This window comes from Bos mutus, chromosome 2, assembly GCF_027580195.1.
Source record: "Bos mutus isolate GX-2022 chromosome 2, NWIPB_WYAK_1.1, whole genome shotgun sequence".
NCBI lineage: Eukaryota > Metazoa > Chordata > Mammalia > Artiodactyla > Bovidae > Bos > Bos mutus.
The window spans coordinates 35896460-35914852 of record NC_091618.1 but is presented as its reverse complement, the minus strand read 5'-3'; the positions used below and the strand labels follow the sequence as shown (position 1 = coordinate 35914852).

General features: G+C 35.2%; 1 protein-coding gene and 1 non-coding gene across 5 annotated transcripts in view; one reads left to right on the top strand and one right to left on the bottom strand.

Annotated features, from left to right (window-relative positions):
* The window catches only part of ERBB4 (erb-b2 receptor tyrosine kinase 4), a 1231440-nt gene that overhangs the window by 701465 nt on the left and 511582 nt on the right, over positions 1–18393 (bottom strand). The gene's annotated exons all lie outside the window — the stretch shown is intronic.
* Positions 6253–6344, top strand: LOC138985027 (small nucleolar RNA SNORA17). The gene has a single exon (XR_011462267.1). It is a non-coding gene; the product is annotated as a small nucleolar RNA SNORA17 (small nucleolar RNA).

The window sequence follows — 18393 nt, the reverse complement described above, 5'->3', positions numbered from 1 at the left end:
AGTTAGAATCTACTGAGAAAGTTCATCAAGGAGAGTAAATCTTACAGCTTTAATGCATAAAGGACAAATAAAGTAACATCAAAGGGTCATTGAACTGGATAGTTTTTGAACACTTTAATAAGCAGATTCTTTCTATTATAGGTATCATCATATTTTACAGTAGGGCACAAATTAAATTCTAAATTACATTAAAGGACTGGGGTGATTATGTTTGTCAAAGAAACATATGGATTTTAAAGACTACATAGTAGTACCAAACAAACTATTATGGAAGGAACATTGAATTGTGCAAAGGATACATCATATTCATCCATATTCCACCCTAGGTACTATCACAAGAATACTGACTTCTTGTTGCTGTTGTTTAGTCGCTAAATCATGTCTGATACTTTTCTGACCCCATGGACTGTAACCCACCAGGTTCTTTTGTCCATGGGATGTCCCAGGCAAGAATACTGGAGTGGGCTGCCAGTCCCTTCTCCAAGAGATCTTCCTGATCCAGGAATCAAACTTGTGTCTCTAGCATTGCAGGTGAATTCTTTATCACTAAGCTGCCAGGGAAGCCAAAAATCACACAAAATCACCACATGAAGGAACTGGGACTTGGATATGCAGCAAACTTGCAAATGTCACAGAATAGGTGAATGGCAGAAATGAGATGCAAACTCTGGCTGGCAATTTCCTGAGGGACGGCTAAGAGTCTCAGGGTACAATTACCTGCTTCTCTATGGCTAGCACTGTTCCACTTCAGGAAACACAACTACCAGCCAGGAAGCAACACACGTGGTGGTTATGATCAGGAACTTTGACTTCTACAGTATGAAAGACACACAGTTTAAAGGATTCACCTAAATACTTAGCAGAAATATCTTTAAATATCTGAATTATTAGCAGATTGCAAAACTTCTCAAGATTTTTTTTAATTTGTTTTAATTGGAGGATGATTGCTTAACAATATTGTGTAGGTTTCTGTTGTGAAAGTGAAAGTGAAGTGAAGTCGCTCAGTCGTGTCCGACTCTTTGTGACCCCGTGGACTGTAGCCCACCATGGTTCTCCATCCATGGGATTCTCCAGGCAAGAATACCGGAGTGGGTTGCCATTTCCTTCTCCAGGGGAATCTTCCCAACCCAGGGATCGAACCCAGGTCTCCCACATTGCAGGCAGACGCTTTAACCTCTGAGCTACCAGGGAAGTCCCAGGTTTTTGCTGTACAATAATGCAAATCAGTCATAATTACATATGCTGTTGTTGCTATTCAATCGCTCAGTCATGTCTGACTCTTTGCGACCCCATGGACTGCAGCACGTGAGGCTCTCCTGTCCTTCACTATCTCCTGGAGTTTGCTTAGACTCGTGTTTATTGAGTCAATGATGTCATCCAACTATCTCATCTTCTGTATACATATACATACATATATATATATATATATCTCACTTCTTTCTTAATATCCTTTATTTTTAAGCAAGCATATTTGTTTGAAAATATACTGACTTTTCATTTCTCATAGTCATAGAACAGCTTCTAGAAAAGAACTAAAATTGTTGTAGAGCTCCTATCTGTCTTATGAAATCACCTTTCAGGGAAACACATCTATCTAAGAATACTTAAACATGATTTTAAAAACAAAAAGTTCTTGAAATTGCTAAAAATAATTTTGAAATATTTTCCCATTGAGTTTAGTGAATTTGTGCTAAATACTTCAAATATCATTCAAATATATCTATTTTGTGTGATATTTGCCATATAAGAACAAAGACTAAAATGAAACTTCCAATTTAAATTTATTACTGAAAGAATAACAGGTATGTCTTTGCTATTATGTTCAACACAGTACAGAAACAGAATATTCAATTTCTACAAAGTACAAGCTTCACTGAAGTATATACTTTGAATAAAGTAATGCAAGGAAGGCAGTCATTGCTAGTGCATATCGATTAAGAACTAATGATGAGAAATTAATTTGGTTATTGCAGACCCAACAAAAATGTCTATGTCCTAGAAAATATGGTGTGAAAAAAAAAAAAAAAAAACTTAGAATTTTTGGAATTCTAAGTCTGAAAATAATGCAATTAATGATGCAAATGTAAAATTATTTGTTAGAACTTTGTAGATTATCTTTTAAGAAGATGGTATTTTGTGGGCTCTCTAATGGATTTGGGGTGATGCAGATATGGGATCTGGTATCCATATAACTTTTTAGTGCAGCTGAGTAATACCTTCTGAGAAATTTCTGAACAAGCAAACAGTTCTACACTTCAATGCTAGATTCCTTAGCTGTCATCCTCACCAGAATGTGGATTTGGTTTTAAAAGATTTTTCTCTATTGTAGCAATCTTGTGCTATACAGTACGTTGATTTCAAATGAGGCTTTCATTTTCCTAAGATTAAGTGCATCCTTTCTCTCCTGCTGCTGCTGCTGCTAAGTCGCTTCAGTCGTGTCCGACTCAGTGCAACCCCATAAACGGCAGCCCACCAGGCTCCGCCATCCCTGGGATTCTCCAGGCAAGAATACTGCAGTGGGTTGCCATTTTCTTCTCCAATGCATGAAAGTGAAAAGTGAAAGTGACGTCGCTCAGTCATGTCCGACTCTTAGCGACCTCATGGACTGCAGCCCACCAGGCTCCTCCGTCCATGGGATTTTCCAGGCAAGAGTACTGGAGTGGGGTGCCATTGCCTTCTCCTTTCTCTAGATAAATAAATAACTCAAGTTTAAATGACTTTAACAACCAATCTAACAAAAAAAATTATCATATCAGAAGGTCAAGATAATAGAACTTTTCTTTATTTCCTGTTGGAGTTCATTGGAAAAGGGTAACAGGGAGGGTAGATGGAAGGACTTATTTTCTGTATGTTATTTCATAAACAAAAATATCTATGGTTCTTACATTTCAAAGTTCAAATAATCTCACTGTTTTGGAAAGTATTCTCCAATTTCTCCATGTTGCATATATGTTTCTCTGTCCTGTTTTTAAGCTTTTATTGCAGTTGTTAGTATATAGACTAGAAGATAATCTTGGAGGTCATTTAATATTGTAAGACCCTCATTTTACATATGTGAAAAGTGAAATGATTATTTTTTTAAACTTGCTTAAATTTCTCAAGGCCTTCTCAAGGCTATATATATATATGTATATAAGTATATACATTTATTAAGTTGTTCATCTGATCCAAAGCTCTAGATATGTATGATATAAAATAATTAATACAGTCAGTGTCAACCAATTAGTAGAGGAAGATTTCATAGAACATGCTTCAAGTGTGTTTCTCTTGTTTCACACATGTTTGAACAGATTTCTTTCATAATTATAATTTCATGCATCTGAGTCACCACCATCTCTCCCAACTATTGCAATTGTCTCTGTCCTCCCATCCTGTCCCTCTTTGGTCCACTCATAGTAGTCAGAATTATCTCTTTTCATCAAAACTACAAGTATTTTTCTTTCCTGCTACAATATCCTAAGGTCTCTGTCATTTGTGTTATAAATTCCACACACAAATCAATTTTGTCCTTGTTCACCTCTATAGCTCTACGCCAAGCTTCACCTGGTTTAAGGCTTTCATAAGAGCTGTTATGTTAACATCCCTCTGGGTAAAATTTCTACTGATCTTCAAAACCTGGCTTCTTCTAATTATTTAGGTTGCATCTTAAATGTCACCTTCTCCCAGAGTCCTTTCCTGACCCCACAATATAATTTGCTAGGCACATTAAGCCTCTATCCCTTACATTTTAATTCTTTGCATAGAAATTCTGGCTATAAGCTTTTTCCTTTTTACATATCGATATCTGTTTCTGTGTTTTCTGATTTCTTTCCCCATATTCTAGAATTTGAGCTGCCTTTGAACAGAAATTTGGCCCATCTATGGTCACTGTTATAATCCAGTGTCTAGGAGCATACTTCATACCTTGTATAAAGTGTGTGTGTGTGTGTGTGTGTGTGTGTGTGTGCATGTGTGTTCAGTGGCTCAGTCGTGTCTGAATCTTTATGATCCCATGCATGTAGCCCACCAGGCTCTCCTGTCCATGGAATTTTCACTCAAGTGGGTTGCCATTTTCCCCTCCAGGGCATCTTACCAATCCAGGGATTGAAACCACGTCTCTTGTGTCTCCTGCATTGGCAGACAGATACTTTATGCTGAGACACCTGGGAAGAACTTAACAAAGATCTGGTGCTTAGACAAATGAATAAACCGTATTTATTTTTTATATGTTGTACATATCTTGGTTTAAAATAGAAAGAAAATAATTAGTTATTACTACAACTCAGTATTATGTTAAGTAACAAGAGGCCAACAGGATTTGTGATACCAAGTTAACGATTTTTATGGAAAGCATAAAATGATAATAATAATATTGGTCGCCATTTGCTACTACCAGTCCACATGAGTATTAATTTTGCCAATTGTTGGAAAAGAAAAATGAACAGACAAATAAATTAGAAACTAATAGAAGAATATACAAATGATTTGTCAATTATATCTCAATAAAGCTGAAATAATTTGGCTCAAAAAATACTCAGTAAAGCCATACTTTGGCTACCTGATGATAAAAGACAATTCACTGGAAAAGACCCTGATGCTGGAAAAGACTGAAGGCAAAAGGAGAAGGGTGCAGTAGAGGATGAGATTATTAGGGAGCATTGCCAACTCAATGGACATGAGTTTGAGCAAACTCCAGGAGATGGTGAAGGACAGGGAAGCTTGGTGTGCTGCAGTCCATGGGGTCGCAAAGAGTCAGACAACTTAGCAACTGAACAACAACATAGCTGAAAAAGGGGGCATACAAATGTCAACCTGATTTCACATTTTACATATTAAAACAGCCCTACTTTTCTGAGTGACCTCATAAAATGTAAATTATACGAATTTGAAATTATGAAGTTGAACTATACTACTGAAATAGATGTCTAGGGATTTTATTTTACACTTTAGGAAAGAAAAGTTCCAACAAATATTTTAGTATTCCTGGATGAAAAGATCATTTTAAAGTTTGGAGAATATCATCTTTAGCTTTTTGTTAGTTTGTTTCACCCTCATTATGTAAGAGATGAATCTTGTGTAGTCTGTGTCTACTGAGTATTTTAAATGTTTTGAAATCTGTTTCCTTGAGAAGAACAAGTCACTTGGAGCAACCCAGTAGGAGTTCTGTGTTTGAAACTTCTATAAAGCTTTAACTATCCCCACAAAAGTGTGATCCCTGAGTTTCTGCCTTTCCTGGTCAGATGTGTTAGCTCTATCTGTACCTGTCTATATCTTGGAAAGCCACGTCAGATGAAGGACATCATTAGAACACATGGCTGGTCAAAACATGCTCACAGAAGTGGTGGCACCTTAATTTACTCTTCTGAAAATAAACCATGACATCTTCTCTAAGAGTATTAAAGACACTACCCTTTAAGAAACTTACACAAAATGTGATGTAGTTTAAAAGGAGAATCATAAAATATTAAACCCATTATTTGAAATTCCTGTTATTACATCAGTTATTTATTTACTTATACTATATTTCTGGAAATCTCTTTCACTTGCAACAATTTTAATATTATGTTTGTTCCTTACTCCTAAGTTAGAAACTTCCACTACCCTAATGTTTCCTAGGTTTCCAATGTCAAAATGTCAAACAGCCTCTGTAGTTAACCTGGAGCTTTCTTGGCAGTGAGTTCAGTTAGGCTAGTATATAGAAGTACCCAGTCTTGAAAGCTGGCCCCATTCCCTTGGACTCCCGAAGGACTAAGAAGTTAACCTGAGTGCTCATCTAGACACGTTTGGTCCACAGTTTCCAATCTTGAATGTACATTGTAATCATATTTGGAGCTTAGCCACAAAATAAAATATTGATGCACAGGCCATTCTGCCCCAGAGATTCTGATTGAAATCTTTTGGTATCTGTCCACCCCACATGTTTTGCAGAGATGTTCCCATGAAGGCACAATGCCTTTGCCAGTATCTCAAATGACTGAAAATAAAACAACGGTTTATTAAAGGTAACACTGCCTCTTGAGATTTTGTTTTTTTCCTCTGTTCCTTTTCCCCACAGTATTTGATGATTCTCGCCAGCTGTTAATGTAAACTAATATGATTGTATATGCAATGCTTCTTTCCTTTGACCACACCCCCCAATCAATTATATTCTATCTGATACAGTCTTGGTCACACCTACCCTTTTTGATATGATTATTTAAGCCTACTTTAAAAGCAGTTACTCAGCTGCCCTGCAGATGTCAGACTTTCTGGCACCAGAGGTGTGGCAGACCTGCTGCCCCCAGGATGTTGGGGCAGAGAGGAACCCAGCACTATGCTCAGTGCTCAGAATAGTGGGCACCAAGAATGGTTTGTAGCTGGACATCACCAGGAAAAAAGAAAAGCTGCCTCAGTTCCCAGTATGCGTTCATAACTAACACTTTCCCCAAAATTAACAAAGACACATGTGTCCAAAATAGTGTCTGAAAGAAGGAAAAACAAAATGCAAAATATAATTGCATTTCTTTTTAGGGTGAGAGAGAGGGAGGAGCAAGCAGAAGAGCTGGAAAGAGGAAACAATGTAGAGAGAGAGATTAAGGTTGATTGATGTGACAGGTACAAATCTCTTCCCAAAACTCACATATGGAAGACATATAATTTCATTTTTTTTTTTTTGCAACAAACTGAAGCTATCTTAACCTAAAGTTAAGTTTCATTTTGAGCCCTTATTCTACAAGAAAGATCACTAAAATCTCAGATGATTAGACCATTACTCACATCCCCACTTCACTGATTTTTTTCTTAGATATTCATATAATGGAACTTGAAGGAATTATCAGGAATTGATATGGAGTCAATTTACTTCAGTGTTGTAATAACTGTCCTTCCATCACCACCACTAAATGCTTCTACACACTTTTACACACTCCTTAGTAGGATGAGATACTCTTCTAGGTTGAGAACCATTAGGTTGGCTGAAAGGTGAAATGGGCAAGGAGTTCAGAAAAATATTGCACCAAAAATTGTTTAAAATTGAAAAATACTATCATGTCTATTTGTATATACATAGAAAAATGTAAAAAGTTAACATTAGCTAATTTTATATTGGGAAATTACATAATTTTTAAATGATTTTTATCTTTTTGTTCATTTTTTTAAATAAATGATTTAGTTTATAATAAGAAAAAAAATTTAAAGCATCTTTTAAGAGTCAATGAAGTGAAGTAAAACTTACTAACTGATTAACTCAGCACTCAGGACAATGGTCTCACTCCTTTTAATAAAAAGCATTGGCAGGTAAAGGCTCATTCTTCCCAGTGAACTCTATGAAGGTCTCACATTTGATGTTCTTTTCAGTTTCCTTTCATTTAAGGAACCTCTGTAACCTTGGAAAAATTATTACAAGTCTAGATCACAAGCAGAGAGCTATTAGTGATATCTAAGGGGAAACAAATTGCTTTTCCTAAACATGTCTGATTATGATCATTGTATGTACATAATATTTACACATTTTGTGAAAAACATGTTAAATTTAAATGTTAAACACTGTTCAAGAATTCTACATAGTTATTTGAGTTGTCGAACAGGGACAGAGAGACATTTCACATGAAATTAAAGTCTTATTTATGTTAGCTATTGCATTGATAAATTTAATACTGCTTTTGCTCAGTACTCAGAAATTAAAATTTAAAGACTTAAAAAGGTAAGACTTTGTCCCCTGAAGATGGGAATTATATGAGTGTTTATAACTGCTGTGTTAACAATCAAGTTCACATTAGCAAAAGCAGGTGAGGCAAGGGATTGAAGAGGTAAGATCCATTCCAATTTTTCTCATCTATGTGCCTCTTAATAGATCAGGAAGTAATGATTCATGAGGCAGTGAGGCTAAGAAAAACTATTTTTTTACAGGAAGATAATTTTAAAATACATTTAAATTATAGAGTTTTAACTAATACCAATCTGATTTGCTTACTATTGTATCCCTCCATGAGTAGCACTATAAGTTACACATGTTGACTGAATAATTGACTAGGTTATATATGTTGAATGAAGTTTTCTTTTCAGTGGATATTATTTTTAGGATATTAGTGTACAATAAAATTAGTCATCTGAGAAACAAAGGTAAACTCTATTAAGACAAATTCAAGCTTAATTAACATGCTTGTTCAGTTCAGTTTGAGGAAATACAGAGTTAAGTAGTTTTTCTCTTAACTTCCCCCATATGAAAAATCCCTCCATACTTCATTTCATTCCAGAAAGGAGGCACCATAACTTTTAGAACAGACACTCTCAAAAGAGGGTACAACCTAATGGAAAACTATATTCAAGAAAGGTCTCAAGTAATAACAAAATAAAGACATAACATTTTGGCTTTCACTTATTAAGTACTTGAGAAACCTGTGTGCAGGTCAGGAAGAAACAGTTAGAACTTGACATGGAATAGCAGACTGCTTCCAAATAGGAAAAGGAGTATGTCAAGGCTTTATATTGTCACCCTGCTTATTTAACTTATACGCAGAGTACATTATGAGAAATGCTGGGCTGGAGGAAGAACAAGCTGGAATCAAGACTGCTGGGAGAAATATCAATAACCTCAGACATGCAGATGACACCACCATTATGGCAGAAAGTGAAGAAGAACTAAAGAGCCTCTTGATGAAAGTGAAAGAGGAGACTGAAAAAGTTGGCTTAAAGCTCAACATTCAGAAAACTAAGATCATGGCATCTGGCCCCATCACTTCAGGGCAAATAGATGTGGAAACAGTAGCTGACTTTATTTTTTGTATGTTCCAAAATCACTGCAGATGGTGACTGCAGCCAAAAAACTTTCCTTGGAAGGTAAGTTATGACCAACCTAGATAGCATATTAAAAAGCAGAGATATTACTTTGCCATCAAAGGTCCATCTAGTCAAGGCTATGGTTTTTCCAGTGGTCATGTATAGATGTGAATGTTGGACCATAAAGAAGGCTGAGTGCCAAAGAACTGTCCAAGATGCTTTTGAACTGTGGTGTTGGAGAAGACTCTTGAGAGTCCCTTGGACTGCAAGGAAATCCAACCAGTCCATCCTAAAGCAGATTAGTCCTGGGTGTTCATTGGAAGGACTGATGTTGAAGCTGAAACTCCAATACTTGATGCAAAGAGCTGACTCATTTGAAAAGACCCTGATGCTGGAAAAGATTGAGGGCAAGAGGAGAAGGGGACAACAGAGGATAAGATGGTTGGATGGCATCACGGACTCAATGGACATGGGTTTGGGTGGACTCCAGCAGTTGGTGATGGACAGGGAGGCCTAGCATGCTGTGGTTCATGGGGTCGCAAAGAGTCGGACACGACTGAGTGACTGAACTGAATTGAACTATTAAGTACTTAGCACTATGCTAAGTACTTTTGTATATAGTAAGTCACTGATACTTCACAAAAACCTTATGAAATGAATATTATTACTAATCTTTGATTTTATATGAGAAAGCTGAGAGAATAAGTGTTCATCATGTGTGGGGGGGAAAAGAAACTAGAAACGGAACTCAGAATAGCCTAACCAAATCCATGGGCATCTTGAATCTGTAACCCAGTTGTGTAAGAAAAGTATAACTCCCAAAGTATTTATATTAGACAGGATAACAACAACAAATTTAAAAGTAAAGATAATGAAGCCACTCTGCCTGAGTTTGAATCTTGGCTCTGCCATTAATAAACTGAAATCTCACTCAAGTCACAAAACCTTTTCAGTCTCTGCTCTGTAAAATGGAGGTGCTAATTCTCACCAGGTAGTGCTGTGATTATGTGAATTAATATATATAAAGTACATATAACTGTATCATATATTTATCAGTTAGCATATGTTTAGAAAAGATGTAAGTATTGGCTCTTATTATCATACCATTTGATTACAATTATGTAAAAATGAGTGGCTATTAGTGATCACTGGAGAAAAAAATAGATATTTTAATTATTTTAATTATCTGATAAATAAGCAAAAAAATGTAGTAAAATACATCTCCAGAAAAAGAAAGTATGTAAGTTACTGCCCTGTTACTTAATAGTGAGATTAACCTGGTCCAATTACAAATTAATATTTCAAAAAGAAGACACCTTAGTCCGTAAATAAAACTCTCTATATTAGTGAGTTTATAGTCATATATACCATAAAACTAATATTCAAATTTAAATGGTTATGAATTATGTGTATTTTACTTTCATTAAACAGATCATACAATAGGGCTTAAAAGTATATGTGAAATTCTCCAGGAAAATTTCTAAGATGCTGAAAAGCATCTTGTTTCTTTTGCACATAAACATCAAAAGTCATGTTATTGGGGAAGAAAGACTAACTTTGCCCAGAAGCACTCCAAACACCTCACTGCATATGTTGCCTTAAATGCTGCATTATAAGAATTGGTCTTGGGGGAAAAAAAAGTTGTGAGACATTTCCTGAGTTCTAATTTGAGACTTTTTCTTTGTAAGGCACTGAAAGCAATTGGCATTTGGCTTTGTGTTATTCTATGCACCAGAGGCATGCAGTTATCAAAACAACTCTTGTGTGTTATTCCCTTACTTATTAAATTGATTTTATTAAATTTGTTCCTGGCTGATTTGCTATATGCCAAACTTTCTCTTGGGATTCATTTCTAAAGAATTCATAATGGAGGTGAAAACTTTTGATGGGTATGTTTCAGAAAGTTCTCAGATTCTAATAAAATCCCCAAAGTTTGCATAAAACCCTAGAGAAAATATCCAAGTTATATAAATGTTTTTGAATTAAGTGCTAGAGAGATATAAAAAGCAATAGAATATTAATTGTCTTGTGATACAAATCAAAGAAAAGAGAAAAAGGCTTGTGACTCAATTATTAATGCAGTTTTAATTTGAATCAATGTGCTAGAATGCAGAGAATTTATAACTAAATTTCTCAAAAGGAAGTAAGCTTGACATACAATGGGCAGAATTTCACGAGAACCCAGTGCTATTTTCTACATGTCCTAATATTTTGACAAAATTGGAAATACGCAAAGAGAAAGAAAAGAGATGACTCCAACTGCAAATGATATTGTGATTTGGGAAAATAAAATTTAAAAAGGAAAATAAGAATTGTGTCTCAGAAAGAGAACCTCAGGTTTAGATATAAATTCAAGAAAAGAGGTTTAAGAGGTCAGTTATCAAATAAGTATAGAAGAGACAAAATCTGAAACACTGGTGATACGAACAGTCTTTTAAAACTTTAGTAAGCTGATAAGCTTTTATGCAAGTTACAAGTTCAAAGTTGAAATAGGAAAGAAAAAAAAGAAAGAAAAGAAAATGTCATAGTAACTACAGGACATCCTCAGAGAATTTGGTGAAAATGTTAACTATTTTTCTCTGCTACTTATTAGGAAGATCTGTTGTTCTCATTTCAGTGATGAAAACAAAGCTTAAAGGACTATTTTGTTCTTCAAAGAAAAGCGAAAGTGGTTGATTACGTTAGGTTTTGGATTACTTACAGTTTATTTCAATGAGTAAGCCCTTGAAACATACCTAGTACACATTTCATTTGTTCTCTAAAATACAGTGACCTTTTCACTTTAATATTTTATTATTGCTTCGTTGCCTGCTCATAATTTCAGCATTACGCAAAATAAATCTCTGGCTTGAATTATCTGCTTAGCCCTTGGAAAACTGGGGCAACTAACAGGCCAAAGAATGATGAGAAAATGTGGAATGAAGATGCTTAGGTAAATTGGAGAGTCAAACAATGGCTATTTGCAGGATTATATTTAGCTAGAATCTTGAATATTTTGCTCTTCAAAACAATCTACCATTTTGCCTATCTCTCTCCAACACTGACTATTCCCAATTCTCCATTAATATTATGTCTCGTATCTACTTGCTCCTCTATCTATTAAGTTAATGTTTAAGGGGAAAATATAAGCTGATACACAAGAAGTTATTATGGTTGATCTTTGTATCCCATTTAGACACAGCTTGCTGAAGTAATAATTTAGAATGTTTATTTAATACCTACTATTAAGGCATGTGCTAAGCACGGGGAATACAATGATGAAAGACAAACGTTCCCCCAAGAAAATTTAGAGACTGGAGTTGGGATATAAAGACGAGGAGAAAAACCCATAGTCATAATTTAATTACTGTTTTAAAAGTACACACAGAATGCTGCAGAAGGAGAACAGGAAAACAATGCCACTTAAATTTAACAAGGCATGCACTATTTCTGTGAGAAAGTGAACCTTAAATTGAATCAATGAGGTCAGATCCATCATACTGACTGTTCTGCCTGTTAAAAAAGAAAGACTTTGGATATGGACAGTTGTGTGGGGAAAGGCAGTAAGGCCAGGTTTCCCACATGTAGCTAGTGGTAAAGAACCTGCCTGTCAGTGTAGGAGACAGAAGAGCTGAGGATTGAATGCGTGGGTCAAGAAGATCCCCTGGAGGATCTTGCTTGGAAAATCCCATGGACAGAGGAGTCTCTCAGACTACAATCCTTAGGGTCTTACAGAGTCGTACATAATTTAAGCAACTTAGCATGCACACACATGTATTTATCCTCTAGTTTCTTTAAGAGACACCAATGGGAAGCTCAGTGTCTCTGCAGGGTTTGTCAATATACTGGAATAGAAAAATATGCAATTCAGGCTTAGACTTTGGCAGTTCAGTCTTTGATAGACATTGATGAAAGGAAACCTCCACATTGATGAGAGTGGATTTTTTTACCAGGTAATTGGAAGTAGGGCATTGGTTTTTAAAGAACTGTCAGGCCCTTGGGGGTATTTAGAAAAAATAAAATTCCATTTTCCTTTCCAGACTCTTGGGGATATTGTAAAATGCTGTTTTATAATGTCATGTGCAAAAACATTTACCGGAGAAGGCAATGGCAACCCACTCCAGTACTCTTGCCTGGAAAATCCCATGGACAGAGGAGCCTGGCAGGCTGCAGTCCATGGGGTCACTAAGAGTCAGACACGACTCAGGGACTTCACTTTCACTTTTCACTTCCATGCATTGGAGAAGGAAATGGCAACCCACTCCAGTGTTCTTGCCTGGAGAATCCCAGGGACGGGGGTAACCCCAGTGGGCTGCCGTCCATGGGGTCACACAGAGTCGGACACGACTGAAGCAACTTAGCAGCAAAAGACATTTAACGAATATTCAATAAAATAGAATGGATGTTAGCACTTTTATATGAAAAATTGTTTTTAAATTTAAATAAAGCACTGTCTTAGAAGACTGGTATTCTGTTAAGTGGTTCAAATGTGCATTTTTTAACTACCTACCGCATATGTAACTGCTTGCTCATACTTAAACCATTTGGCTATGTATGTGAAGGGGCTACTGCTCAAAGAAATTCTAAATCATGAAATTTCTCTTGAGATATAAGAATACAATGTGTACTTTAAATAGTGACACGTGTTCTCTAGTTACAGAAAATTTGTAAAAAATTTAAAAAGTATCTATCAGGCTTCTAAGTTCAGTGGTAAAGAATCCTCCGGTCAATTCAGGAGACACAGGTTGGATCCCTGGTCCAGGAAGATCCCACAAGCCGCAGAGCAATGAAGCCTGTGCTCTGCCACAACTACTGAGCCCACACTCTAGAGCCTGTGCTCCGCATCTAGAGAGTAGCCCTGGCTCTTCACAATTAGAGAAAAGCCCATGCAGCAATGGGGAGCCAGTACAGACAAAAATTAAATAAATAAATAAAAATTACTTTAAAAAAAAGTATCCACCAAGACCTCTTCAGTAGTAAAACAGCAATTATCCTCTATTTGCAATAGCTACAATGCAGTGATCAATGTCCTTTTGAACTACAACTGTCCATACATGCCTTGCTATAGCTTTACTTTGATGGCCTTGGTAACAGGACACAATGACACATTTCTAATCCACATGTGAGGAATAGGAATATCATTTCTCCACATGGCACAAATAGGAAATAATCATTTCTCCAGAGGTATAAAAACACATTGGCCTTGTTTTCTTATAAGTGCTACCTTATTTGAGAGCTTTAATTTGGCTCTACTGGTTCATTTCAGAAGTCAACTGTATTTAGCTTTATTTAGGATTTCTTGTCCTGCAAGATGACCTTATGTAATTACGGTCTTTAAATCTTCCCCTCCTTTCATTTATTTATGTGTGTGTGTGTGTGTGTGTGTGTGTGTATTTTGTCATAAAGTTATCAGTTTAGGTGCTAGTGAGGATTAGAAGGGCTATGTATAGTTATTGAGATATCTGAAGCCTGCTAATTCCGTTTTGAAGATAACACTGATCACACAGATAACCACCTCTATCAAATGCAGGCATTCAGGTGAGAAGGTGAATGCTAGATATGCTGTAGCTTTAAAACAGCTGTTCGGTTGAGAATGGATGATCAATTCCATATTAAAGTGAACTGCTGGCAAGGGAATCATATCAATAGTCTTATAGTTATTACTAAGTATTAAGTGTTAGAATACTGTGTTTGGTGTTTTTGTTTTTCTTTCTCTGTTTTTCCTCTTTCTTCCTTTTTTTTTTTAAGCCCCAGGATAAAAAGAAAGCCTGCAAAAGATCAATGGTAGGATGACTGTTTTCAGCTAATGGTTTGTTACATCAATGGACCTTATCTTAGCCTCAATTATATCAGCATTTACTGCAAAAGAAAACAGCACCTAAAAGTGGAGGGTAAAGTAAGAGTGGATGAGGGGAAAGAACTAAAAGTTTTTCATCCTTAGTACTGAGCCCACAATGCTGCTATAAATTTTGAAGCCAAGTTATTCTCCCTTATCACTGTATCTGATATGGGAAAATATTACTGTCATTGGTTTTATAAATTGGTGGGATGATTCAGTCTTAATTCTGTCATTCTCACTAATGGTTTACATTCTTACAGCTTTGCTCATATGTTTATAGGAATGTTTTATTTGTTTGTTTGTTTTACAGAATTAGAATAAACCAATTTTACCAACCTCAAACACCCATTATGTACCAGGAATGATTCTTAGGTGCAGGATACACAAATATATGTCATAGATCACCATCCTGAACCTCAAGGGAATGGCCAAGTAAATACACATATGCAATATATGTATGATAAATAGGAAAAAAAAAAAAACTGGATACTGGGACCAGTGAGAAAGCAAACAGAAAGTGATCCTTCTGCTTGAGTGGGTATGGGGAAGGTTTTACACACACACACACACACACACACACACACACACACAAAATCCTGATCAAATGCAAAGGACCCTTAAAGCATTTAAGTAACTAGGTCCAGAGTCCTTAGGATCATTAAAGCAAAATTCTGAGGGCTGCTACTCTCCTGAGATTTATATTTCTGTTTATTCTGCTTATTGTGAGCTACAGGTAAGAAGATAAATTTGCATTGCTAATCATCTTATTTCAAAAACTGCTGATAGTTTAGTGTTGTTGTGTATGGGAAGTATGGATTAGTCAAATTTTAATGACTATTTGTTTATCTAGATTTGGATAGAGCCAAGGGACCAGGCCTTGTTCAGTGAATCTGAAAAGGAAATCAGCATTTTTCACATATGAAACTTAAATATGGAAAGCTAAGTTATGAGCTTGCACTAATGACATTAATAAACACATATGCAATGTACAAAATATTTATTTTAAGTACATTCCACTGTGTGACACATATTGGGCACTCAGAGTACAATTACTGAATGAGTCAATTTAAGAATAAACTTGCACATGATATTCTGAAATGTGTTATGCTTTTGGATCAAGATAAAACCATAATTTTATATTCAAATTGTTTTTAAAATAAAAAAGACAAAACATTCTTTACTATAAAGTATTCTTCTTCTACTTCTTTTGTTTTGGGGTTCAATATTTCCAAGTTTCTTGAGGAACAAAATATTTGGCTATATGAAGTAATCAATGAAATATGTATACCACAACATATAACCAATCTATAACTAGGGAAACAACACTGTAATGATCCCAAAGCTATACAAATTTAAATTAAAAATAAAGTTAAAAATACTCTTGTCATTTGGAACTGAAAATAATATATGGGAAATGAAGTTTCTTTAAATTGGAATCAGCTCATAACAGACCCCTTAAACACTGATCACTTCTCATATATCTTTCTATTCATTCATTCCCTTGAAAATCATTCTTAGATAGGTTTTCATACATATATTTGCAAGAATCACTAAAAGACAGATGGAGAGCTTCCTCTCCTCCTAGAAGCTTACCCTTATCTTGATTCCTTTATCCCTCCACAACTTACATGGTTCCCATCCCCATACCTTTTCTGAGTCACAAATTTCTGTTTTCTCATAGTATTCAGTTCAGTTCAGTCGCTCAGTCATGTCTGACTCTTTATGACCCCATGAATCGCAGCACGCCAGGCCTCCCTGTCCATCACCAACTCCTGGAGTTTACTCAGACTCACGTCCATCGAGTCAGTGATGCCATCCAGCCATCTCATCCTCTGTCGTCCCCTTCTCCTCCTGCCCCCAATCCCTCCCAGCATCAGAGTCTTTTCCAATGAGTCAACTCTTCACATGAGGTGGCCAAAGTGCCCCTGTAATTTTTTCAGGTTATGATAATTTCCTTCTCAAATTAGTTCCATACATAGAAATCTGCACTCTGAACTTAAACTTATTTCTTGCCTTCTTAAAGAAAACAGAGTAGATTCTGAAAATAGGAAAAGATCAAGTTAAATTATCTAGAGCCATGAATTCTATCTTCCTCTAAAAATACATATTTACTTTACCACTGGCCATTTTCTTAATTTCTTATTTTATCTATCTCTGCTTTACTTTCTGATAATTCATTTTTTAATGATTTTTGAATTTGTTACTTGTGCTGATTAATAATCCAATCAATTTGCTTCTAAAATTAAGTCATTTTGGAGTTCATTAAACTGAACTAACATTTGGCCATTTTATCTATTTTATTTCTGTAACTATAAGGTGTTGATAGCTTAAAAACAATATTGATACTTTCTTTGGTCGTTTTCATTTACAGGGATTATTTTTCAAAGAAAAATTTTTCTTCTTTCTCTTATGTCATATACGTTTATTCTAAAATATCATGTGCTTAACTGGACAATTAATAAACATTTACTAACCATGTGCAGAAGGGTATACCATTAGGTATTATATGGACAAGATTTAAGTATCATAAATAATAATACAAAAAGCCAATTTCATACATCTCAATTTGAAAGCTCCACTGGTATAATATAACATTTCCTAAACTGAACTATCTCTGCCATCAATTTCAGCTCAGTGTCAATAAAACTTCTATTTTTTCATCCTTAATATGAACATTCAATAGCAAATACTATTAATTCTATATCCCAACCATGATTCAAATCTGTTCTCTCCTTTCAAGTGATAATATTTTCCATTATCCAAGCCACTATTGTCTCTTATTCAGACTTCTGCAATTAATCAGTATCGCCACTTTAACTTTTGCTTCTCTCTATTTCTATACTTCACACAGCAATATTATATCTGTCCCTCTGTCTCTATCAGTTCGTCCATCCACCACCCTATTCATCCATCCATCCACTCATTTATTTCGATATGATATATAGAACTTGCCAGTCTTCCTTTTCTTTCAGAAAATTTAGCCACACTGAAAATTCAGTTCCTTTTAGTTATTTGAAATAGCCTAGCTTTCTTCCTGCCTTCAGGCTTTACACATTCTGTTACTTTTGCCTCAGAAGTTCATTACTCTATTCTTCACTTTTAGATAAGCTGAAAAGGCACTCATATTGAGAAAAATTTTTTCTCCTTCCAGACCCACATTGTCCAATGTATGTAATGTGAGTCAAAACTGCAAACTGCATATGTAATTTAAAATTTTCTCCTATCTACATTTAAAGAAGTAAAATGAAACAGGTACAATTAAATTTTAATAATGTATATACTTTTAATACAATATATCAAAATTGTCTTTTAAATATGAAAATGACACAAAATTATTAATGAAATATTCTATATTCTTTTTTAACAAGTCTTCAAAATCCTGTGCATATTTTAACATTCTGTTATTTCTGGATTCTGACCAATACGCTTTTCTCTAATAAAAAGATAAAAAATAATTCTAAGTGAATATACAGTAAATTTGAAAGGTATTTCTGAGTTATATAAGAAAGACAGTGGTTGTTACATAGAGGAAGGAAGACTGTTTTTCCTATGTTACACAAGTTGATGTTCTTTTTTTTTTTTTAACAATGAACCCCTTCTATTTCTTAAGTTAGAAAGACATTTACATTTGAAAATACTAATCACATGATTTAAAAGGGAAAATTTCCAAAAGTTAAACACTTATGAACTATTATAGATTCAGTCTCATTTGTGCATAAATTTTATATTTTGAAAGAGTACATGTTGCTTTCTCTGTACAACACAACAAAGGGCTGGATAATTTTGTAAAGGCAAATCATGGTTCATTTTGTAGCACTGAGGGGTTCTTAGTCATTCAA